General features: G+C 57.9%; 1 protein-coding gene and 1 pseudogene across 1 annotated transcript in view; one reads left to right on the top strand and one right to left on the bottom strand.

The window, feature by feature from the left end:
- Window positions 1-20,129, top strand: part of LOC137457403 (zinc finger protein 420-like) — a 38,257-nt pseudogene extending 18,128 nt beyond the window's left edge.
- LOC137457418 (zinc finger protein 208-like) overlaps window positions 1-21,461 on the bottom strand; it is a gene marked incomplete at its 5' end in the record, with an annotated part of 316,357 nt that overhangs the window by 146,223 nt on the left and 148,673 nt on the right.

Below are 21,461 nucleotides of genomic sequence, written 5' to 3'. Positions count from 1 at the left end.
AGCTCAAGAGCCAGCAATCAAGGTCAGAACCACTTCCCAAGCTCAAGAACCAACCCCTGACCTCAGAGACAGGCCCGGAGGTCAAGAACCACACCCCAAGCCCAGAGCCAGCAACTAAGGTCAGAACACTTCCCAAGCTCACAGCCAGCCCCCAAGCTCCAGAACCAGCCCCCAAGCAACCTAAACCAAAAGTGCAGACTCAGCTCCCAAGCTCAGAGCCAGCAACTAAGGTCAGAACCACTTCCCAAGCTCAGGAACCAGCCTCCAAGCTCCACTACCAGAACAAAGGTCAGAACTAAGCTCCAGAGCCAGCCCCCACAAGCTCAAGAACCAGCAAGTAAGATCAGAACTGCTTCCCAAGCTCAAGAAGCAGCAACTAAGGTCAGAACAATTCCCAAGCTCACAGCCAGCCCCCAAGTTCAAGAGCCAGCCCCTATGCTCCAGAACCAGCAACAAAGGCCAGAACCAAGCTCCAGAGCCAGCCCCCACAAGCTCAAGAGCGAGCAGCTAAGGTCAGAACCCTTTCCAAGCCCACACCCAGCCCCCAGGCTCAGAGCCAGTTTCACAACTTTGCTTATTTCAAGTTCCCTTCATTGCACTTCTGCTAAGTGTCCAAATTCAAGCAGACAGAGAATGCTTTGGGCTGGAAGGGACCCCAAAGAGCAGACAGCTCCAACCCCCTGCCATGCCCACAGACACCTTCCACCACACCAGGCTGCTCAAGCCCTCATCCAACCTCACCCTCAGCACCTCCAGGGAGGGGGCAGCCAGCACCTCCCTGCCCAACCTGCTCCAGGCTCTCACCACCCCCACTCCAAACTATTTCCTCCCAAGCTCCACTCCAAATCTGCCCTCCTCAACCTTCAATCCACTCCCCCTCAGCCCATCACTCCCAGCCCCTCACCAAAGTCCCTCCCCAGCTCTCCTGCAGCCCCCAGCAGCTACCACAAGGCTGCTCCAACCTCTCCCCACAGTCTCAACAGACACAACTCTTACAGACCACCCACACAGGGGAGCTGCCACAGCCCTCCCACCACCCCCAGGGCCTCCTACACACCCCCTCCAACAGCTCAACCTCCTGCCCCTCTTGGGGGCACCACAGCTGCACACAGCACTCCAGCTGGCAGCACACAATGCTGCCAGCACAAAAACCATTGCAGCAAAAGCCTCAACCTGTGCTCAGCTGCCAAAACCAAAGGGACCTCAACTTGGCCACAAGAGAAAGGACCAAACTCAGCCAAGACACTGATCCAACACCCAAGGCTGCACAAAACAACCATCACCAAAAGCTCCTCCTGCCCTGAGCCTTTCTGTGCTCAGGAGGCCTGCAGAGAAACTGAGAATCACTCTGCAACCCCCCAGGGAATCTTTGTGCCTCAAGAGCTTGCAGAGCACAGAGGCCTTGGATGCCACCACCCCCAGCACAGCCAAACCGCCCCACAGCTGACACCAGCCCCAGGCGCTCCCAAGCTCAGGCTCAGCACAGCACCCACGCCTGACACCCCCACGGCACCCAGCACACAGCCTGCCCACAGCTCCCCCCCGCGCCTGGCCCTCAGCCCAGCCGCTGCCCTTCAGCACAGCAGCCGCCCGGCACCTGCCAGCACAAAGCCTCCAAACCCCCAGGGCTCCCCCACACACCCCCACAGCAGCCTCTGCTGCAAGCCACACCCCACGCTCACCACCACCTCTCCTGCACACAGCAGCCCCCACAGCGCCGCTGCCACCTCAGCTCTGCTGCCAGCCCAGCCCCCAGCACAGGGACACAGGGACACAGGGCCAGGGACAGCCCCTGCAGCCCACCAATGGCTCCGCCTGCAACACAGCAGCAGCCAAAGGGGGCCTGCAGCTGCCCCCACCAGGGGGAGGCAGCACCACAAGGAGCCCCACAGACCCCCACCCCAACCCCACCCGCGGCTCCGCACCCGCACAGACCCCTCCCAGAACAGCACAGACGACGCTCACCGACCCTGCACACCTCTGCCCTACCCCACAGGCCCCCTCCCGACCACCCCAAACACCGCAGACCCCCACAGCCGCACAGAGCTTCCCAAAATCACGGAGACCCCCCCGCACGGACCCCAAGCGCCAAGCTTGCAGAGCTCCCCCGGACCTCACAGACCCACCCCCACCCCGTACCCCACTGATCTCCCCCATATCCCACGGACCCCCACACACATATCCCCAGAAGCCCCCAACCAAACCCCACCGATTCACCCTAGATCACCTCAGAGGCTCCCCCCCCGCCCCAGCCCCACGGACCCCTGTCCCACAAACCCTTACCCAACTCAAACGACCCTCCCGACCCCTCACACCCCCCCCCCCAGAGAGCATTCTCTGATCCCCACCCCACGACCCACAACTCATCCCCAGAGTCTCTCTAACCCCACCTGGACACCGGGACAAGAGCGAAGCAGAGCAGCAGAAGGAGAAGGAGGAAGAGCTCAGCGCACAGGGAGCCGCCGGCCCCGGCAGGCTGCTGGCGAGCAGAGAGCGCTGCGAGGGAGACCCCGGCCCGGCCCCTCCGGCTGCTGCGGCCACGTGGGACGGGGAGCGGAAGCAGGGAGCAGTCCGGAACGAAAGCCCCGCCCACGGGCGGGCAGCCGCAGCCAATGAGAGGCGCCGTGAGCGCGGCAGCTCCTCCCCCTGGGCGCTGCCGAGGCCCAGCCAGGAGCTGCCCCTGCCGGCCGCGGCCGCCATTGTTGCTGCCCCGTGGGGAGCGGCAGCGGGGCCGGAGCGCGGGAGAAGTGCCGGACGTGCTGGCGGGCGAGCGGCAGCTGCCGGCTGGTGAGCTGCGGCGGGGCGGGAGGGGCTGAGGGGGCCGGGGAGCGCTGAGGGCGGCGGCAGCGCAGCGGGGAAGGCTCTGGCTGCGTGGGGCTGCCGGGGGCGTGTGTGGAGTTGGGGGTCGGGAGGGGCGCGGGGGGCAGGGGGCTCCGTGGGGCTGGGGCAGGGTCGGGGAGGGTGAGGAATTGTTCTGTTTGGCTTTGGCCAGGGGCAGGGGGGTGCCGGCGGGGCTGGGGGCCGCGGGGTTGGCTCCTGAAGCTCTTGGCTGTTTGCAGTCTGTGCTGTGCAGGATGTGCATTGGGACAGCAATGGGGGGGGGGGCGGTGAGGTGTCAGAGAGCGGCCGGGAGGGACGGGGTCCAGAGTGCAACTCTCATCCCAGCCCTGCTGCCCGCACTCAGCACCAGGCGGGGCTGGCACTGGCACTGGGGGTGGAGCACAGCCCTGGGAGGAGAGGCTCTCAAAGGGCTCTTCCAAACTGGTTTATCCTCTCCCCCCTCCTCTCCCCCCTCCTCTCCCCCCTCCTCTCCCCCCTCCTCTCCCCCCTCCTCTCCCCCCCTCCTCTCCCCCCTCCTCTCCCCCCTCCTCTCCCCCCTCCTCTCCCCCCTCCTCTCCCCCCTCCTCTCCCCCCCCCTCTCCCCCCCCCTCTCCCCCCCCCTCAAACCAGGACAGCCAACAGCTGCCACCTGCCCCAGGGAGAGATGAGGGAGCAGAGGGGAGGAGCTGGCTCTGCATTCTGCTTCCAGGGCAGCTGCAGGGATTATGGGATGGCAGAACAATTCACCATGGCCTCTGCCCACCCTCTGGCCACTGCCCAGCCCCTTGCTGCTCTCTGGCACTGCTGGAGGAATCTTCTCTATGGTCCTCAGCCCACAGCAAAATACTATTGACCAAAGGACCTCCTCAGCTCTGGCACAGTGCCAGGGTCAGGGCATGGCTGACCTGCACCTGAAAGGTCTTCTCCAGTCACAGGCACTCTGTGATTCTTACTCCTTTAGGCTGGGAAGGGCCAGGCCTGGAAAAACATCCAGCTGGCTGTCAAGAAGGTGGTGCCAGGCTCTCTGGAATGGTGTCCTGGGACAGGATAAGGGGCAATGGATGCAGGCTGGGACACAGCAAGCTCCACCTCACCATGAGGAGAAACTTCTTGGCTGGAAGGGTGCTGGAGCCCTGCAGCAGGCTGCCCAGAGAGGCCCTGCAGTGCCCCTTGCCGGAGAGCTTCCAGAGCCATCCGGATGTGTTCCTGTGGGACCTGCCCCAGGGGATCCTGCTCTGGCAGGGGGATTGAACCTCCTCTCCAGAGGTCCTTTCCAGCCCCTACCATCCCAGCAGTCTATGAGGCAATGACCCCAAGCTGTCTGACACCAAGCTGTGTGGTGCAGCAGACACGCTGGAGGGAAGGGATCCATCCAGAGGGACCTGGGCAGGCTGGAGAGGTGGGCACAAGCCAACCTCAGGAGGTTCAACAAGAGCAAGGGCAGGGTCCTGCAGCTGGGTCGAGGCAATCCCAGGCACAAATCCAGGCTGGGCAGGGACTGGCTGGAAAGCAGCCCTGAGGAGAGAGACTTGGGGGTGCTGGGGGAGGAGAAGCTCACCAGGAGCTCTCAGTGTGCACTTGCAGCCTGCAAAGCCAATCAGCTCCTGGGCTGCATCAGGAGAAGTGTGGCCAGCAGGGCAAGGGAGGTGATCCTCCCCCTCTGCTCAGCTCTGGGGAGACCCCACCTGGAGTACTGTGTCCAGTTCTGGAGCCCCTATGACAAGAGGGATGTGGAGGTGCTGGAAGGTGTCCAGAGAAGGGCCACGAGGAGGAGCAGAGGGCTGGAGCACCTCTCCTGTGAGGACAGACTGAAGGAGTTGGGGCTGTTCAGTCTGCAGAAGAGAAGGCTCCCAGGTGACCTCATTGTGGCCTTCCAGTATCTGAAGGGGGCCTACAGGAAGGCTGGGGAGGGACTGCTCAGGATCTCAGGGAGTGATAGGACTAGGGGGAATGGAATGAAGCTGGAGGTGGGGAGATTCAGGCTGGAGGTGAGGAGGAAGTTCTTCCCCATGAGAGTGGTGAAGCCCTGGAATGTGTTGTCCAGGGAGGTGGTTGGGGCCCTGTCCCTGGAGGTGTTTAAGCCCAGGCTGGCTGAGGCTCTGGCCAGGCTGATCTAGTGTGGGGTGTCCCTGCCCATGGCAGGGGGGCTGGAACTAGATGATCCTTGTGGTCCCTTCCAACCCTGACTGATACTATGATACTATGATGCAATGACCACAGCCATGGGCTGGACCTAGTCAGTGCTGAGCAGCAGATATTTGTCTCCCTCACCTCCCTGCCAAGGCAAAGCACAGAGCTCCCAGAACCGATTCTATGGTTGCTCATGGAAACATTTGAAACCCAGGGTGGCTATAACTCAGCTGGAGTTTTAATGCTCACCTTAGTGTTTGTTAGGTGTGTTCTTGTTGGGTTGGGTTTTTTTCCCCCCTGGTCTGTATTTTCTAAGCCTTTCAATGTTCACCAGACAAACCCTGATGGTGGTGGCACTTCAGCTGATTTCTGCCTGCATCTTCTGCCACATCAACAGCAAGCAATGAAAGAGTGAGCAAGGTGCAGACAGCATGAAGTGGGAGTGTTGATCTGCTGCAGGGTAGGAAGGCTCTGCAGAGAGGTCTGGAGAGGTTGGGCTGCTGGGCTCAGGTCAGTTCCAGAAGGTTTCATAAGGCCAAGCACTGGCTCTTGTGCTAGCATCACAACAACCCCGTGAAGGCTGCAGGCTTGGGGCAGCGTGGCTGGAAACTGCCCAGCAGAAAAGGGCCTGGGGGTGTTGGTAGACAGCCAGCTGAGCATGAGCCAGGGTGTACCCAGGTGGTTAGGAAGACCTCCACCATCCTGGCCTGGATCAGAAGGGCTGTGAGCAGCAGGAAGTGATTGTCTCTCTGGCCCCAGCACTGGTGAGACTGCATCTCAAGTGCTGTGTTTGGCTTTGGGCATCACAGTATGAGAAAGTCACTGAGGTGCTGGAGCAGGGAGAGAGAAGGGCAGCAAAGCTGGGGAGGAGATTGGAGAGCAGGTCTGGTGAGGAGAGGCTGAGGGAGCTGGGATTGCTTATTGTGAAGAAGAGAAGGATGAGAGGAGACCTCATTGATCTCTACATGGACCTGAAAGGAGATCAGAGTGAGGCCAATATTGGCCTCTTCTCCCAAGTAACCAATGACAGGACAAGAGGAAATGCCCTGAAATTGTACCAGGGGAGATTTAGGTTGGAGAGGAGGGAAAATCTCTTTGCTTCAAGAGTGCTCAGGCATTGGAGCAGGCTGCCCAGGGGGGTGGGAGAGTCACTGTCCCTGGGTGTATTCCAGAAATGAGTAGAGCTGGCACTCTGGGCCATGGTCTGGTGGTCATGGAGATGTGGGTAGAAGGTTGGACTTGATGAGCTTGGAGGTCTTTTCCAACCTTAGGGAGTCTGTCTGTGAAACCCTGTGGCAAACCAGCAGCACTCAGGGGCTGAGAACACAACTCCCACTGGGATACATCCCCAGGGCTCAAGTCTCCTCCTAAGGCAGCTCTGAACCCTCAGCTGCAGTTCAAAGGCTCTGCTTCAAGCAGGGCAATGTTCCTCCTGCCAACAGCTGCCAGCTGAATTTGGGGGTTTCCCAACCCAAACTCTTCTCTGATTGGATCAACTCTGCCAGGAGCAGCAGGTTCCACAGTCCTGATGCTTCACCTCTCAAACCCCCCAAATTCTATAGCTGCAGCTCAAGGGAGCTGACAGCTTTGTGCCTCTGGATTCCTGTTTCAGCACTTGGAGAAGATTTTAACACTTTCCAAACTATTAGAACCTCCTAAACCTCCCTAAAGATGCTTCAAAAGCTCTGTTTGAAGAGTTGAGGATTTTAAGGAGGTTTTTTTTGGCACTCAAAATGCTTTGTAAAAAATGGCTTAAAAATGATCCAAATCTCTTTGAAGATCATTCAAAGGGCCTGAAAAGAATCAAAATCTTGTAGGAAAACATCAAATATGCACAAAAATAATCAAAATGTCTTCAAAACTCACTGAAAGGGCCTGGAATGAGTAAAGATACTTCAAAAATCATTGAAAGGGCCTGGGAATAATGAAAATACCTCAAAAATCATTAGAAAAGCCTAAAAATGGTCTAAATATCTAAAAAAAAATCATTAAAAAGGCCTGAAAATGATCAAAATGTCTTCAGTAATCATGAAAAAGGAGATGAAAATACTCAAACTATCTTCAAAAGTCATTCAAAATGCCTGAGGCTAAGCAAAGTCTCCCCAAAACCCATTAAAATCAGCCCAAAATGAGGAAAATAGCTTCAAAAGGAAGGAAAAGGGGCTGGAAATAATGAACAGAGCTTCGGGAAATGATTCAAAGTGCCAAAACGAATCCAAACCAATTCCAGAACCTCATCCCCATGGCTGCCAAGCTCCTGCAAACTGATTCTGCAGAGCTCTCAGCCAGGCTCTGGCTTCTTGCAGTCTCCAACATCCTTCAGAAATGCTGCAAAAGGCTGAAAACTGCCCGGAAAGTCCTCAGCTCCTGCTGGAAACTCTGGAAGGCGACAGAAAAACTCTTCCCGAGCCGTTCAGATCCCCCGGAGCTGCCCCAAGCCCCCTCGGGAGGCATCGAAATCTCTTTGCAAGAGTTTGGGAGAGGCTGGGAGGAGGTTTTGGGTTCCCAACCCTGCAGAGATTCCTCAGCGAAAAACATCCTCCGAAGCTCTGCAGAGCTCCTGGAAACCTCTGCGCAAGCTTTCCGAGCTGAGCCAAAGCTCCTGGGAGCTGTGCGCAGCTGCTGGGTCAGAGCTGTTGCGGAGCTGCTGTGCCCCAGCCCTGCCCCCGCAGCGCAGCTCAGCCCAGACGGCGCCGCCCTGGCTGAGAGCTGCACCTCCCGGCATGCCCCGCGCGGAGCCAGGGCCGCAGCTCCCCGCTGGGACTTGGAGGCGGGGTTGGCGTAATCCGGCGCCTCTGATTGGCTGGGGCTGCCCGGCCGTGGGCGGGGCTTCCTCTGCGGCCCCAGCCCCCGCCTGGGCTGGGCTGCAACGTGGGCGGTTCGGGGCCTCCATTGCATCGCTCTCTGCTCGCCCAGGCTGCCAGGAGGCTGCAGGGGACGGCAGTCGGCAGCTGCCTCTGCTCCGAGCTCTTGGTCCTTCCTCTTCCTGCTGCTGTGCGCCCCTTTGGCCTGGGCTGTGGGGTAGGTGTGGGCAGGCGCGGGGCAGAGTGGGGGCTGCTGGGGTGGGGATCCCTTGGGGCTTGGGGGAGCGGCTGGTGGGGTTGGCATTGGGCTGGCGTGGGGCTGAGGGCTGTGTCCTGGAGCTGGGCTTGAGGAGGGCTCGGTGAGGTGTGGGGCTGGTGTGGGTGGGGCTGTGGGGGGTGGTTGTTGGGGGCTGTGGAGTTGTGGGGGCGTGTGTGAGGTTGGGTGGGGGCTTGGGGTCGGAGAGGGGCGTGTGAGGGGCTGGTGAGGAGCCCGTGGGGCTGTGTGGGTTTGGGGGTAGGAGTTGGTGGTGGTGGGGGAGGCTGTGTGTGGGTGTGGTGTGGGTCGGGGTGGTGAGGCTGGGAGTGGGGAGTGGTGGGGTGGTGCGAGGGGGTGGGTGCGGTTGTGGGGAGCTGTGTGTGTGTGTGGGCAGTGTGTGGGGAGCTGTGGGGGTGTGTGGTGTTGGGGGTGGTGTGGGGAGTTGTGGGGCTGTGTGTGTCTGTGGGGGGGTGTGTGGGGTAGGGCAGAGGTGTTGGGGGTGGGTGGGTGTGGTGTGTGGGGTTGTTGGAGGGGTGTGTGGGGCTGTGGGTGGGGTGGGGTCGGGGTGGGTGTGTTTGGGGGTTCCTTGTGGTGCTGTGCTGCTGCCTCCCCCCTGGGGGTGCCTGCCGGGCAGAGCTGGGCACAGAGCTGGTTGGGTTGGGGTCTGTGGGCAGCAGCAGGGAGGAGACCTGGAGCCAGAGCAACAGCTCCTGGCAAATGCAGCTGCAGGCAGTGGGAAGAAGCTGCAGGCAGGGCCTGGGAGAGGCTGCCTGGAGGCAGCTCTCTTGTGGTGCTGCCCTGCAGCTGTGTGCTGGGCAGGGAGCTGAGCCTGCACTTGTTGAAGCCTCCCATCTCCAGCAGCCCTTCCTCCCTGTGCCTGTGCTGCTGGGCTTGGGGGCTGCCCCCCAGCAAGGTTCAGCTCTGCTGCCTGGTCCTGGGCAGTGCTGAGCCATCCCTTGGAGTTCAGTCCTTTCCTCTGAGCCCTTTGCTGCTCTCTGGCAGGGGCTGGGTCCTTCTCTCTCCATCAGCCCTGCCCCTGTGTGCTGGGGAAGAGCAGAGTCTGCAGGGGGTCTGCAGAGTTTGCAGATCTGCCCCTTGGAACAGCCCAGCAGGTAAAGAACCCAGACTGGGGGCAAGAGCAGGAGCCCAGCCCATTGCTGATGAGGTCCTGGGGCACCTCCCAACCTCCTCCAGGCCTCCCCCTGCCCATCACATTTCACCAATCCTGAGGGGCATCAGCTGTGGGAGGAGGCTGTGGGACCCCAGGTGGGTGGGAGTGAGTTGTGTGGAAGGAACTGGAGCCTCATCCAGGCTCCTCTTGAACACCTCCAGGGATGGGGACTCCACCACCTCCCTGGGCAGCACATCCCAATGGCCAATCTCTGTCTGGGAAGAATTTCTTCCTCACCTCCAAACTAAACCTCCCCTGGCACAGCTTGAGACTGTGTCCTCTTGTTCTGGTGCTGCTTGCCTGGGAGAAGAGACCAACCCCTACCTGGCTACAACCTCCCTTCAGGGAGTTGCAGAGAGCAATGAGGTCTCCCCTGAGCCTCCTCTTCTCCAGGCTAAGCAACCCCAGCTCCCTCAGCCTCTCCTCCCAGGGCTGTGTCCCAGACCCCTCCCCAGCTTTGTTGCCCTTCAAGCTCTCAATGTCCTTCTTAAACTGAGGGGCCCAGAACTGGACACAGGACTCAAGGTGTGGCCTAAGCAGTGCTGAGCACAGGGCACAAGGACTTCCCTGCTCCTGCTGGCCACACTGATGCAGGCCAGGATGCCAATGGCTTTCTTGGCCACCTGGGCACACTGCTGGCTCCTGTTGAGCTGGCTGTCAATCAGTACCCCTAGGTCCCTTCCTGCCTGGCTACACTCTGGTTGCCCAGAGCCCTGTTGAGCCTCACCTTGAATATCTCCAGGGCTGTGGCCACAAGCACCTCTCCCTGGGCCACCTGTGGCAACGTTCCAGCAGCCTCCCAGTGCAGAACTTGCTCCTCACATCCAATCTGAATCTGCTCTGCTCTCACTCCAAACCATTGTCCCTCATCCTGTCACTGCAGGCCTCTGCAAACAGTCCCTCCCCAGCTCTCCTGCTGCCCATTCAGGTACTGAAGGCTGCTTTAAGTTGTCCCCCCCTGGCCAGAGCCTTCTCTTCTCCAGTCTGAACACCCCCAGCTCCCTCAGCCTGCCCTTGCAGCAGAGCTGCTTCAACCCCCCTGATCATTTTTGCTGCTCCATCAGATCCATGTCCTTCATCAGATCCAAACCCACCAGGCTCACCTCACCCCACCACCTCCTGGCCCAATTTTTGTGGCTGCCACCCCCTACACCTGCTGTGTGTCTGTGGGCAGTGTGTGGGGAGCTGTGAGGGTGTGTGGTGTTGGGGGTGGTGTGGGGAGATGGGGGGGGTGTGTGTGTCTGTGGGGGTGTGTGTGGGGTAGGGCAGAGGTGTTGGGGGTGGGTGGGTGTGGTGTGTGGGGTTGTGGGTGCGTGGGGGGGGTGGGGTCGGGGTGGGTGTGTTTGGGGGTTCCTTGTGGTGCTGCCTCCCCCTGGTGGGGGCAGCTGCAGGCCCCCTTTGGCTGCTGCTGTGTTGCAGGCGGAGCCATTGGTGGGCTGCAGGGGCTGTCCCTGGCCCTGTGTCCCTGTGTCCCTGTGCTGGGGGCTGGGCTGGCAGCAGAGCTGAGGTGGCAGCGGCGCTGTGGGGGCTGCTGTGTGCAGGAGAGGTGGTGGTGAGCGTGGGGTGTGGCTTGCAGCAGAGGCTGCTGTGGGGGTGTGTGGGGGAGCCCTGGGGGTTTGGAGGCTTTGTGCTGGCAGGTGCCGGGCGGCTGCTGTGCTGAAGGGCAGCGGCTGGGCTGAGGGCCAGGCGCGGGGGGGAGCTGTGGGCAGGCTGTGTGCTGGGTGCCGTGGGGGTGTCAGGTGTGGGTGCTGTGCTGAGCCTGAGCTTGGGAGCGCCTGGGGCTGGTGTCAGCTGTGGGGCGGTTTGGCTGTGCTGGGGGTGGTGGCATCCAAGGCCTCTGTGCTCTGCAAGCTCTTGAGGCACAAAGATTCCCTGGGGGGTTGCAGAGTGCTTCTCAGTTTCTCTGCAGGCCTCCTGAGCACAGAAAGGCTCAGGGCAGGAGGAGCTTTTGGTGATGGTTGTTTTGTGCAGCCTTGGGTGTTGGATCAGTGTCTTGGCTGAGTTTGGTCCTTTCTCTTGTGGCCAAGTTGAGGTCCCTTTGGTTTTGGCAGCTGAGCACAGGTTGAGGCTTTTGCTGCAATGGTTTTTGTGCTGGCAGCATTGTGTGCTGCCAGCTGGAGTGCTGTGTGCAGCTGTGGTGCCCCCAAGAGGGGCAGGAGGTTGAGCTGTTGGAGGGGGTGCGTAGGAGGCCGTGGGGGTGGTGGGAGGGCTGTGGCAGTTCCCTTATGTGGGTGGTCTGTGAGTGTTGTGCCTGTTGAGGCTGGAGAGGAGAAGGCTGTGGGGAGAGGTTGGAGCAGCCTTGTGGTAGCTGCTGGGGCCTGCAGGAGAGCTGGGGAGGGACTTCTGTGAGGGGCTGGGAGTGATGGGCTGAGGGGGACTGGATTGAAGGTTGAGGAGGGCAGATTTGGAGTGGGCATGGTGAGAACCTGGAGCAGGTTGTCCAGGGAGGTGCTGGCTGCCCCCTCCCTGGAGGTGCTGAGACTGAGGTTGGATGAGGGCTTGAGCAGCCTGGTGTGGTGGAAAGGTGTCTGTGGGCATGGCAGGGGGTTGGAGCTGTCTGCTCTTTGGGGTCCCTTCCAGGCCAAAGCATTCTCTGTCTGCTTGAATTTGGACACTTAGCAGAAGTGCAATGAAGGGAACTTGAAATAAGCAAAGTTGTGAAACTGGTTCTTGATCTTGGGGGCTGGCTCCTGAGCAAGGGTCTGGGTCTTGATCTTGGGAAGTGGTTCTCACCCTAGTTGCTGGCTCTGGAGCTTGGGGTCTGGGTGTGAGCTTGGAAAGGGTTCTGACCTTAGTTGCTGGCTCTGGGCTTGTAGTGTGGTTCCTGACCTCAGGGCCTGTCTCTGAGGTCAGGGTCTGGTTCCTGGGCTTGTAAATGACTCTAACCTTGGTTGCTGGCTCTGGAGCTTGGTTCTGGCCTTTGTTGCTGGTTCTGGAGCATAGGGGCTGGCTCTTGAACTTGGGGGCTGGCTGTGAGCTTGGGAAGTGGTTCTGATCTTAACTGCTGCTTCTTGAGCTTGGGAAGTGGTTCTGACCTTAGTTGCTGGCTCTGAGCTTGGGAGCTGAGTCTGCACTTTTGGTTTAGGTTGCTTGGGTGCTGGTTCTGGAGCTTGGGGGCTGGCTGTGAGCTTGGGAAGTGCTCTGACCTTAGTTGCTGGCTCTGAGCTCAGGGGCTGGTTCTTGAGCTTGGGAAGTGGTTCTGATTTTATTTTCTGGCTCTTGAGCTTGGGGTCTGGGTGTGAGCTTGGAAAGGGGTTTTGAGCTTAGTTGCTGGCTCTGGGCTTGGGGTCTGGTTCTTGACCTCAGGGCCTGTCTCTGAGGTCAGGGGCTGGTTCTTGAGCTTGGGGGCTGGTTGTGAGCTTAGGGGCTGTCTCTGAGCTTGGAAAGTAGTTCTGACCTTACTGGCTGGCTCTTGAGCTTGTGGGGGCTGGCTCTGGAGCTTGGTTCTGACCTTTGTTGCTGGTACTGGAGCCTGGGGGCTGGTTCCTGAGCTTGGAAAGGGTTCTGACCTTCATTGCTGGCTTGGGAGCTCGGGAGCTGTTTCTAGAGCTTGGGGGCTGGGTGTGAGCTTGGGAAGTGGTTGTGGTCTTAGTTGCTGGTTCTGAGCTTGGGAGCTGAGTCTGCACTTTTGATCTAGGTTCTGGACTTTAGTGGCTGGCTCTTGAGCTTGGGGGATGGGTGTGAGATCTGGAAGTGGCTCTCAGGTTGGGAAGTGTTCTGATCTTAGCTGCTGGTTCTTGAGCTTGGGGCCTGGATGTGAACTTAGAAGCTGGCTCTGAGCTTGGGGGCTGGCTCTGCATTTCTGATCTGGAATCTTGTGCTTGGGAGCTGACTCTGACCTTAGTTGCTGGTTCTTGAGCTTGGGGGCTGGGTGTGAGCTTGGGAGCTGGGTGTGAGCTTGGCCCCTGCCTTGAATTTAAAATGAGAGAGTTCAGCCAGTTGGAAGTTGAAGCTGAGCTGCTTTGCACTGCAGTGCTTCAGAGTTTGTGGTGCTCCAAAGGCAGATCTCAAAGAGCTGCTGCAAGAGTTGAGCTGAAGTGGCACAGTGCCCTGCAGAGGCAAAAGCTTTTCCCTGCCAGTCAGCCATTGGAATCATCTCCCCAGGGCAGTGGTGGATTGCCCTGCAGGGCAGAGTTGGAAGGCTCAGCTTGGCAGGGGGCTGGGCCAGCTCCTTTCCAGTGCAGTGTCAGCTGGCAAGGTTGGAGCAGCTGAGCCTTGGGGTCCCTTGCAGCCTGGCATTGTGTGGCAGCAGAGCTGTGCTGCTGGTTTTGAGGGCACTTGGAAAGCTTCTGGAGCATTTGTGCAGAGTGTGCAAGAGATCCCTGAGCCTAGCAACTCCCTCAGCTCTCTTCAGAATGAACTCTGCAGAGCTGGAAGAGCTTTCCAGGAATTTGGCAGAGGTTTGGAGGAGTTTGGAAGGGATTTTGGTTCTCCTCCTCCTTGTCCTCTTCCTTGTCCTCCTCTGCCTCATCTTCTTCCTGCTCTCCCTGGAGGCTGCACTTAGACTCCTAGAATGCTAGAGTGGTTTGGGTTGGGAGGGAGCTGCAAAGGTGCTGCAGTCCAAGCCCCTCTGCAGTCATCCTGCACTAGCTCAGGTTGCCCAGAGCCCTGTCCAGCCTGACCTTGAACATCTGCAGGGCTGGGACCTCAAGCCCCTCCCTGGGCAACCTGTTGCAGTGTTCCAGCAGGCTCCTGGTGCAGAACTTGTTCCTCACCTCCAATCTCAATCTGCTCTGCTCTAGTTTGAAGCCATTGCCTCTGGTGCTGTCCCTGCAGGCTTTGCAAAGAGTCCCTCTGCAGCCTTCTTGTAGCCTCCTTCAGGTACCAGAAGGTCACTCTTAGGTCTCCCCAGAGTCTTCTCTTCTCCTCTCCAGGCTGATCACCCCCAGCTCCCTCAGCCTGTCCTGGTAGCAGAGCTACTCCAAGCCTCTGATCATTTTTGTGTCCCTCCTCTGGGCCCTCTCCATCAGGTCCCTGTCCTTCCTGTGTTGAGGGCTCCAGAGCTGGCTGCAGTGCTGCAGGTGAAGTCTCAGCAGAGCAGAGCCAAGTGCCAGGATGGCCTCTGTCCATCTGTGGCCCTGCTGCTTTTGGTGCAGCCCAGGCTGCCCTTGGCCTTGTGGGCTGCAGGCTCCCTCTGTCTGTTCCTGTCCAGCTTCTTGTCCAGCAGCACCCCCCAGTGGTTTTCTGCAGGGCTGCTTCCTATCCCCTCCTCCCCCAGCCTGTGCTGATTGTGAGGATTGTGCCAGGCCAGGGGCAGGACCCTGCCCTTGCTCTTGTTGAAGCTCAGGAGGTTGCCCTGGGCCCCCTCTGCAGCTTGTCCCCTTGAGCTCCTCCAACTTGTTCTGCAGGGTATTGCCTTAGGTTTCAGGAGGCAGAGAGGCTCTCTTTGAGCCTGGTGAAAGGAGTTGATGCCAAGCTGTGGCCAGAGGGTTGGATAGAATTGGGCAGTTTCCATGGCTGTGCTGTTCAGAGCTGCATCCTACAGTGCAAAGCATCCAATCCACAACAATCCATAGTGTGCCTGGGCCACGGGAGCCAAGCAACCTCCCTAGGCCAAAGCTTCCTCCAGAGCTCCACCAAAGCAGGCCAGAACCCCAGGCCCCAAATGCCTTCCCCCTCCCCCATGCCTCTCTGCCCCTCCTCCCCCCCCATACCCAAGAGCTGCAGTTACAGAGTCTGGTAGGCAGCTCCCAGGTGAGCCAGGCTGCTGCAGGCCGCAGTTGGCAGCATTGCCAAGGCCTCAAAGCTCCTCTGCAGAGAGAGATCCCAGAAGCTGTTCCTGGGAGCAGAGAGGAAGGGCAAAGGAGGTTGGAGAGCCTGTGCTGTTCCTTTGTAGAGATTGAGTGCAGGCCTTGTGGGAATGAACTAAGCTAGATGACACTTTGTGGTGTCCCTCTGGACTCTGCTGTCCCTTCTGAGTTCTCTACTCTCTGGTGTAAGACATCCCAGTGCCTTCCACCCACCACAGGGATTCTCCTCCATGCTCTCATCCAGGGGCTTCTGTTGGGCCCTGTTGGCTGTGTAGGTCAGCCCTGGTGACGTTGTAGGACCCTGTGGACTCTCAGAGGGCAGCAAGTGAGTGGAGATGGAGCAATGGATGGAGAGATGGAGGGTGAAGGCTGCAGGGGGTGGGAGGGCTTAGTTCTGCAGCTGTGTGGCTCTGCCTGGCTCCTACCTCCAATGGTGCTGGCAGCAGCTGACCCCAGAAGCTCAAAGCCCCAAACCCTGCCTGGCTCAGGACAGTCCCCTGTCCCCTCCTGACATGCAGCACAGCTCAAGCAGGCACTCAGGGCTCCTGCCCACACAGCCCAGCCATAGCCCATGGCAGGAGTCACCTGAGGTCTCACTCCCTCTCTGTCCCCCTTCCTCTCATCAGCTGCTGCCTGAGGTGTCTGCAGGGTCCCTCCCCAGCTCTCATCTGTAACCCCCCCCTTGGCTTGGTGCTGTTCTTTCAGCCCTCCAGCTGATCCCAGCCTTTAGTCTCAGGCCCCTTCCATTCTTGTGCTGCTGCTTCCAGCCCAGTTCCTTAGATGCTTCCTCAGCTGCAGTGGCAGTGGAAGTGGGGGACACAGGGCCATGGGACAGCCAAGGCAGCAGGGCCATGGATGGGCTGGGACTGAGGGAAGAGCCTGGGAATGGTAAGGCAGGAATTAGGCCTCATCACTCCCAAAAAGAGGCGAGGATCCAAGTCCTATGTGGCAAATGTGTGTGCAGCAAATGGCAGAATCTGGCAGCATTTGAGGAGGTGAAAGGAGTGAATTGTGCTGCAGCTCTGCCTGTGTCAGCTGGGAGATGAACAGCAGCCCATGGGCACTGTGCCCTCCCACCAAACCTCATTTTTCTCTTGGGGATGTGGAGTGGCAGCTCCAGGAGAACTGCAAAGAGCAAGCTGAGAGAAATGGTCAGGGAGAGAAGGAAGCCAAACTCTTTCCACTGAGTCTCTTTGGGCTGCAGGTGTGTGAAGGGTGCTGGAGGTGTGAGTTTTGGGCAGGAGCCAGAGACTCCTCCAGCATCCCAGTGAGGGCTGAAGAGGTTTAGCAAGAAGCTGCCCAAGTCCCTTTCCCCTTTGCTGCATCTCCAGAGATCATGAAGCTCCCTTTGTGTCCTGAGGGCTGCTGTGATCTTCTCTTGGACAGTGGGCAGCAGAGAGGTGTGTGCAGGGCAGAGCTGAGCACAGAGTGGGTGTGGTGGGGGAAGGGCCAGGGAGGAGAGCTGTGACCAGAGCAAGATCTGCTGTCAAATGCAGCTCCAGCCATCAGAGCCCTGGGCAGGCAGTGGGAGGAAGCTTTAGGCAAGGCCTGGGGGAGGCTGTGTGGAGGCAGCTGTGTTGTGGTGCTGGCCTGCAGCTGTGTGCTGGGGACTGTGTGCTGGGCAAGGAGCTGAGTCTGCACTTGTTGAGGCCTCCCATCTTGAGCAGCCCTGGCTGTGTGCTGTGGCTGTGCTGCCTGGTCCTGGGCAGTGCTGAGCCATCCCTTATAGGTCAGTGCTCCCCTCTGAGCCCTTTGCTTCTCTGTGGCAGGAGTTGTGTCCCTCTCTCTCCATCATCCCTGCCCCTCTGTGCTGTGGAAGAGTAGAGTTTGCAGATCTGCCCCTTGGAGCAGCCCAGCAGGTAAGAAACCCAGAGTGGGGCAACAGCAGGACCCCAGCCCCCAGAATCCCAGGGCACTTCCCAGCCTCCTCCACCTCCTCCTGCCCACCACATTTCACCCCTGCAGGGGTTCTGAGGCACATCAGGTGTTGGAATTTGGAAACTCCCCAGGCTTGTGGGGATCAGTTGTGTGTAGGAGATGATGTGTGGGGTGGGACATGGAGGGTGGTGGGAGAAGGTTGAAGGTGGTTTGGTCTTCATTGTTCAGTGCTGCTGCTTCCATTGCCTGAGCCAGGAGAGATCAAAGGACAGGGCCTGGGCCAGGAACCACCCTGCCAATGCCACCAGGCTTGAGGAGAGTGGGACAAGACCACTTGTAAGCCCCAGGGTACCTCAGGGCACTGATCACAGGAACCTGGGGTCTCAGCACAGGTATTAGAGGTCTGTGCCCACACCATTGCAAAAATTGTATGTTTGAGGTTCCCTCTGCATTCTTTCCTCCAGCTAGGTGGTGGGGGGTGTTGGGAGTCAGGGAGTGTCATGACCCAGGCAGGATCTGAGGGTTTGAGGTCCTGGGCTCAGGTGCTTCCATCTTACCTACTGCAGAGCTGTGACCCCTTCCTGCCACAGTATGGCCTCACAGAAGGACCCAGACAAGAGCTGGGAGGAGAAGCAGCACCCAGAGATCAAGTTGGAGCAGCGAATGTGCAGCCCCAAGGTAGAGGAGGAGGAGGAGGTAGAGGACAAGATGGAGGATGCTGCTGCTGAGAAGAATGATGACTCTGAGGAGGATGAGTATGAAGAGGAAGATAAGGATGAGGATGAAGGTGACCAGGATGAGAAGGAATGTATGGTGGAGAATGAAGCCAGAGCAGGTCCCTCAGTGCCAGGCAAGCAGATGAATCAGTGCCCTGAGTGTGGGCAGAGCTTCCCACCTGGCTCAGAGCCAGTGAAGCACCACTGCCCCCACCGTGGCCCCCATCCCTTTGTCTGTGGGGACTGTGGCAAGAGGTTCAAACGGAGGTGCGAGCTCACCCAGCACTGCGTGACCCACACTGGAGAGAAGTCTTTCACCTGTGCTGACTGTGGGCAGAGCTTCGCCCTGAAATGTACCCTCACCACCCACCTCCTCACCCACACTGGGGAGAAGCCCTTCACTTGTGACAGCTGTGGCAAGAGGTTCAGACAGCTCGGTCATCTTAGGCGACACCACTTCAGCCACAGCAGTGAGAAGTCCTTCACCTGTAGGGACTGCGGCAAGAGCTTCAAAACCAGCTCCTACCTCACCATCCATCGCCGCATCCACACCGGAGAGAACCTTTCCCCTGTGCTGAGTGTGGCAAGAGCTTTACCATGAGCACCAGACTCATCCAGCACCAACTCACCCACAGCGGAGAGAAACCATACGGCTGTGCCGACTGTGGCAAGAGATTCCTCGTGAAGGGGGAGCTCATCCAACACCGTCGTGGGCACACCGGAGAGAGGCCTTTCACCTGTGCTGATTGTGGCAAGAGCTTCAGCCTCAGCAGTACCCTGACCCGGCACCGCCGCCACCACACCAATGAGAGGCCTTACAGCTGTGCTGACTGCGGCAAGAGATTCAGTCAGAACTCTTCCCTCAGGAAACACCGCAGTGTGCACACCACTGAGAAGTCTTTCACCTGTAGGGACTGCGGCAAGAGCTTCAAAAGCAGTTCCTACCTCAACATCCACCGCCGCATCCACACCAGAGAGAAGCTGTTCCCCTGTGCTGAGTGCGGCAAGAGCTTTACCACCGGCTTTATGCTCATCCAGCATCAACTCACCCACACCAGTGAGAAACTGCACAGCTGTGCCGACTGCGGCAAGAGCTTCACACGTAAGGCAGCCCTCACAGTACACCGTCGTGTGCACACCGGAGAGAAGCCTTTCACCTGTGCTGATTGCAGCCAGAGTTTCAGCTGCCTCTCTTCCCTTACCCAGCATCGCCGCACCCATACTGGTGAGAGGCCTTACAGCTGTGCGGTCTGTGGCAGGAGCTTCTCTCAGTACTGTGCCCTGAGGCAACACGGCAGTGTGCACAGCACTGAGAAGTCCTTCACCTGCAAGGACTGTGGCAAGAGCTTCAGTCGCAAGGCTACCCTCACCACCCACCGCCGTATCCACACCGGAGAGAAGCTGTTCCCCTGTGCTGAGTGCGGCAAGAACTTCACCAGGAGCAGTTTATACATCCAGCACCAACTCATCCACAGCGGTGAGAGACCATATAGCTGTGCCGACTGCGGCAAGAGCTTCTCCCAGAAGGCACACCTCAGCCAGCACCGTCATGTGCACACAGGAGAGAGGTCGTTCACCTGTGCCGACTGCGGCAAGAGCTTCTCCCAGAAGACCCACCTCAGCCGGCACCGTCATGTGCACACAGGAGAGAGGCCGTTCACCTGTGCCGACTGCGGCAAGAGCTTCTCCCAGAAGACACATCGCAACAAACACCGCTGCAGCCACGCCAGGGACCAGGCCACAATGCAGAAGAGGCACAAATAAATCCACCCATGGTCTAGCCTGCCTGAGAGCCTTTCCAGCAGATTGACCCAAAATTGCCTCTTTTTTCTCTGCATTTCTCAGAGGCTGGGAGCTCTGGCAGGAACAAATACCTCCTGCCCTTCTCAATACCAATTAGTGCTGATTAGTCAGCACAGCCAGAGCTGCCATTGGAGCTGGGCTGAAATTTGCCAGGGTCTGTCACGTTCTTTCCCAAGTCCCAATACAGCAAAGGAGCCAGGCCCATACCCACAGGTACCTCTGCTTAAGACAGCCACAGCAGCTGCAGAAGGAGCAAAGCCTCAAGCAGAGGAGAAAGTAAATGAACAGAAGAAACAAAGCCAGATGCAAAGTTAAACACCCACCAACTCAAGTGACTGATGAGAAACTAATCTCTCTTGATCCTGACAGCTCCATTGCTCAAGAATCACTCCAAAAATCAAACCAGCCACTTTCACAACCCACAGCACCGAGTTTATCCTCCTCTCTTCCTTTAAATACCACTACTGAAGCTGTTAACTCTGTTCCCTATCCCTTTCCTTTTCCAGCAGGTTTTTACCCTCAGCCTCATTCAGTTTCTATACCCCAGCAGGCAGGGGCTTTGTCCACCCTCCCCCCCACCCCCCACCTTACAGAGGTGTTTGTGTCCCTCCTGCCACTGCTATGAGCAATATGGGAGTGAGGGATAAGAGGATGCTTTATCAAGGAGGAAATGTGCAGGATGATGTTAAAATGTCTAATGGATTGTTGATTAATGAACATGTTCCAAGTGTAGCTACACCACTGCAAATCTCAAGTTCTGATATTTTAAAGGATAAAGAGGATAAAGGCTTTATAAATACAGAGATGATACAGCTGTGTGCAATGCCAGTCGTGGTGGAACACAGAGCAGGAGGTGGGACTGCTCCTGTATATCAGTCTCTGTCCTATGATAGCTTAAGAGAACTAAAACATCATTTTGGATCCCCTCCTTTGTGTCCTGGTGGGTCAGAAGATAGATATTCCAAAGGAAGTGATGGAATGGAATGGAATGGAATAGAATAGAATAGAATAGAATAGAATAGAATAGAATAGAATAGACCATGTTGGAAGAGACCTTCAAGATCATTGTGTCCAACCTATCATCCAACACCATCTAATCAGTTAAACTATATGAAGTCTCCTCCTAAACACCTCCAATGATGGTGACTCCACCACCTCTTTGGGCAGCACATTCCAATGGGCAGTCACTCTCTCTATGAAGAATTTCTTCCTAACATCCAGTCTAAACCTCCTCTGGCACAGCTTGAGACTGTGTCCTCTTGTTGTGGTGCTGGTTGCCTGGGAGACGAGACCAACCCCCACCTGTCTACAACCTCCCTTCAGGTAGTTGTAGACAGCAATAATGTCTCCTCTGAGCCTCCTCTTCTCCAGGCTCATGGATTATCTACAAGGCCATTAGAAGTGATTGTAAGTTGCTGGCATGAACCCAAGGAGAGGGCTGAGCCCACTGCTCCCCTCTTGGTGGGACCATTAGGTGAGGGGAGTGGTGTGCCTCCCAGGGAGGCAAAGGGCTTCTCTCCTAAGTGGTGAGCAGGGTGGTGAAGCATGATCCAGCAGCTCACCAAAACATTGTAAAAGGACCCAGGTGGAATCATTAAGGACACAAAAACCAAACCAAACCAACAAAAAAGGGGTGTGTGTGTGCAGGGAACGTGGTTTGGGAAAGGCTGTTTGTGTTTAGTTTGGCTTTGAGAGAAGTCGTAACAATCAAAGGTACTTACAGGCCCAGTCAAAGCAATTAAGCCAACTCTTTCAGGGACAGCACCTGAGAGGGTGGCTCAAAGAACCTCTGTGTGTATATGTGAATCAGTCATAGAATGTCAAGGTTGGAAGGGACCACAAGGATCATCTAGTTCCAGCCCCCCTGCCATGGGCAGGGACACCCCACACTAGATCAGCCTGGCCAGAGCCTCATCCAGCCTGGGCTTAAACACCTCCAGGGACAGGGCCTCAACCACCTCCCTGGACAACCCATTCCAGGGCTTCACCACTCTCATGGGGAAGAACCTCCTCCTCACCTCCAGCCTCAATCTCCCCACCTCCAGCTTCATTCCATTCCCCCTAGTCCTATCACTGCCTGAGATCCTGAGCAGTCCCTCCCCAGCCTTCCTGTAGCCCCTTTCAGATACTGGA

Source organism: Melanerpes formicivorus, unplaced genomic scaffold (assembly GCF_026170545.1).
Source record: "Melanerpes formicivorus ecotype bairdi unplaced genomic scaffold, bMelFor1.0.p_v2 SCAF_178, whole genome shotgun sequence".
Classification (NCBI taxonomy): Eukaryota; Metazoa; Chordata; class Aves; order Piciformes; family Picidae; genus Melanerpes; species Melanerpes formicivorus.
Note: the sequence above shows the minus strand (reverse complement) of the source record. Positions and strands in the feature narration are given on the sequence as shown.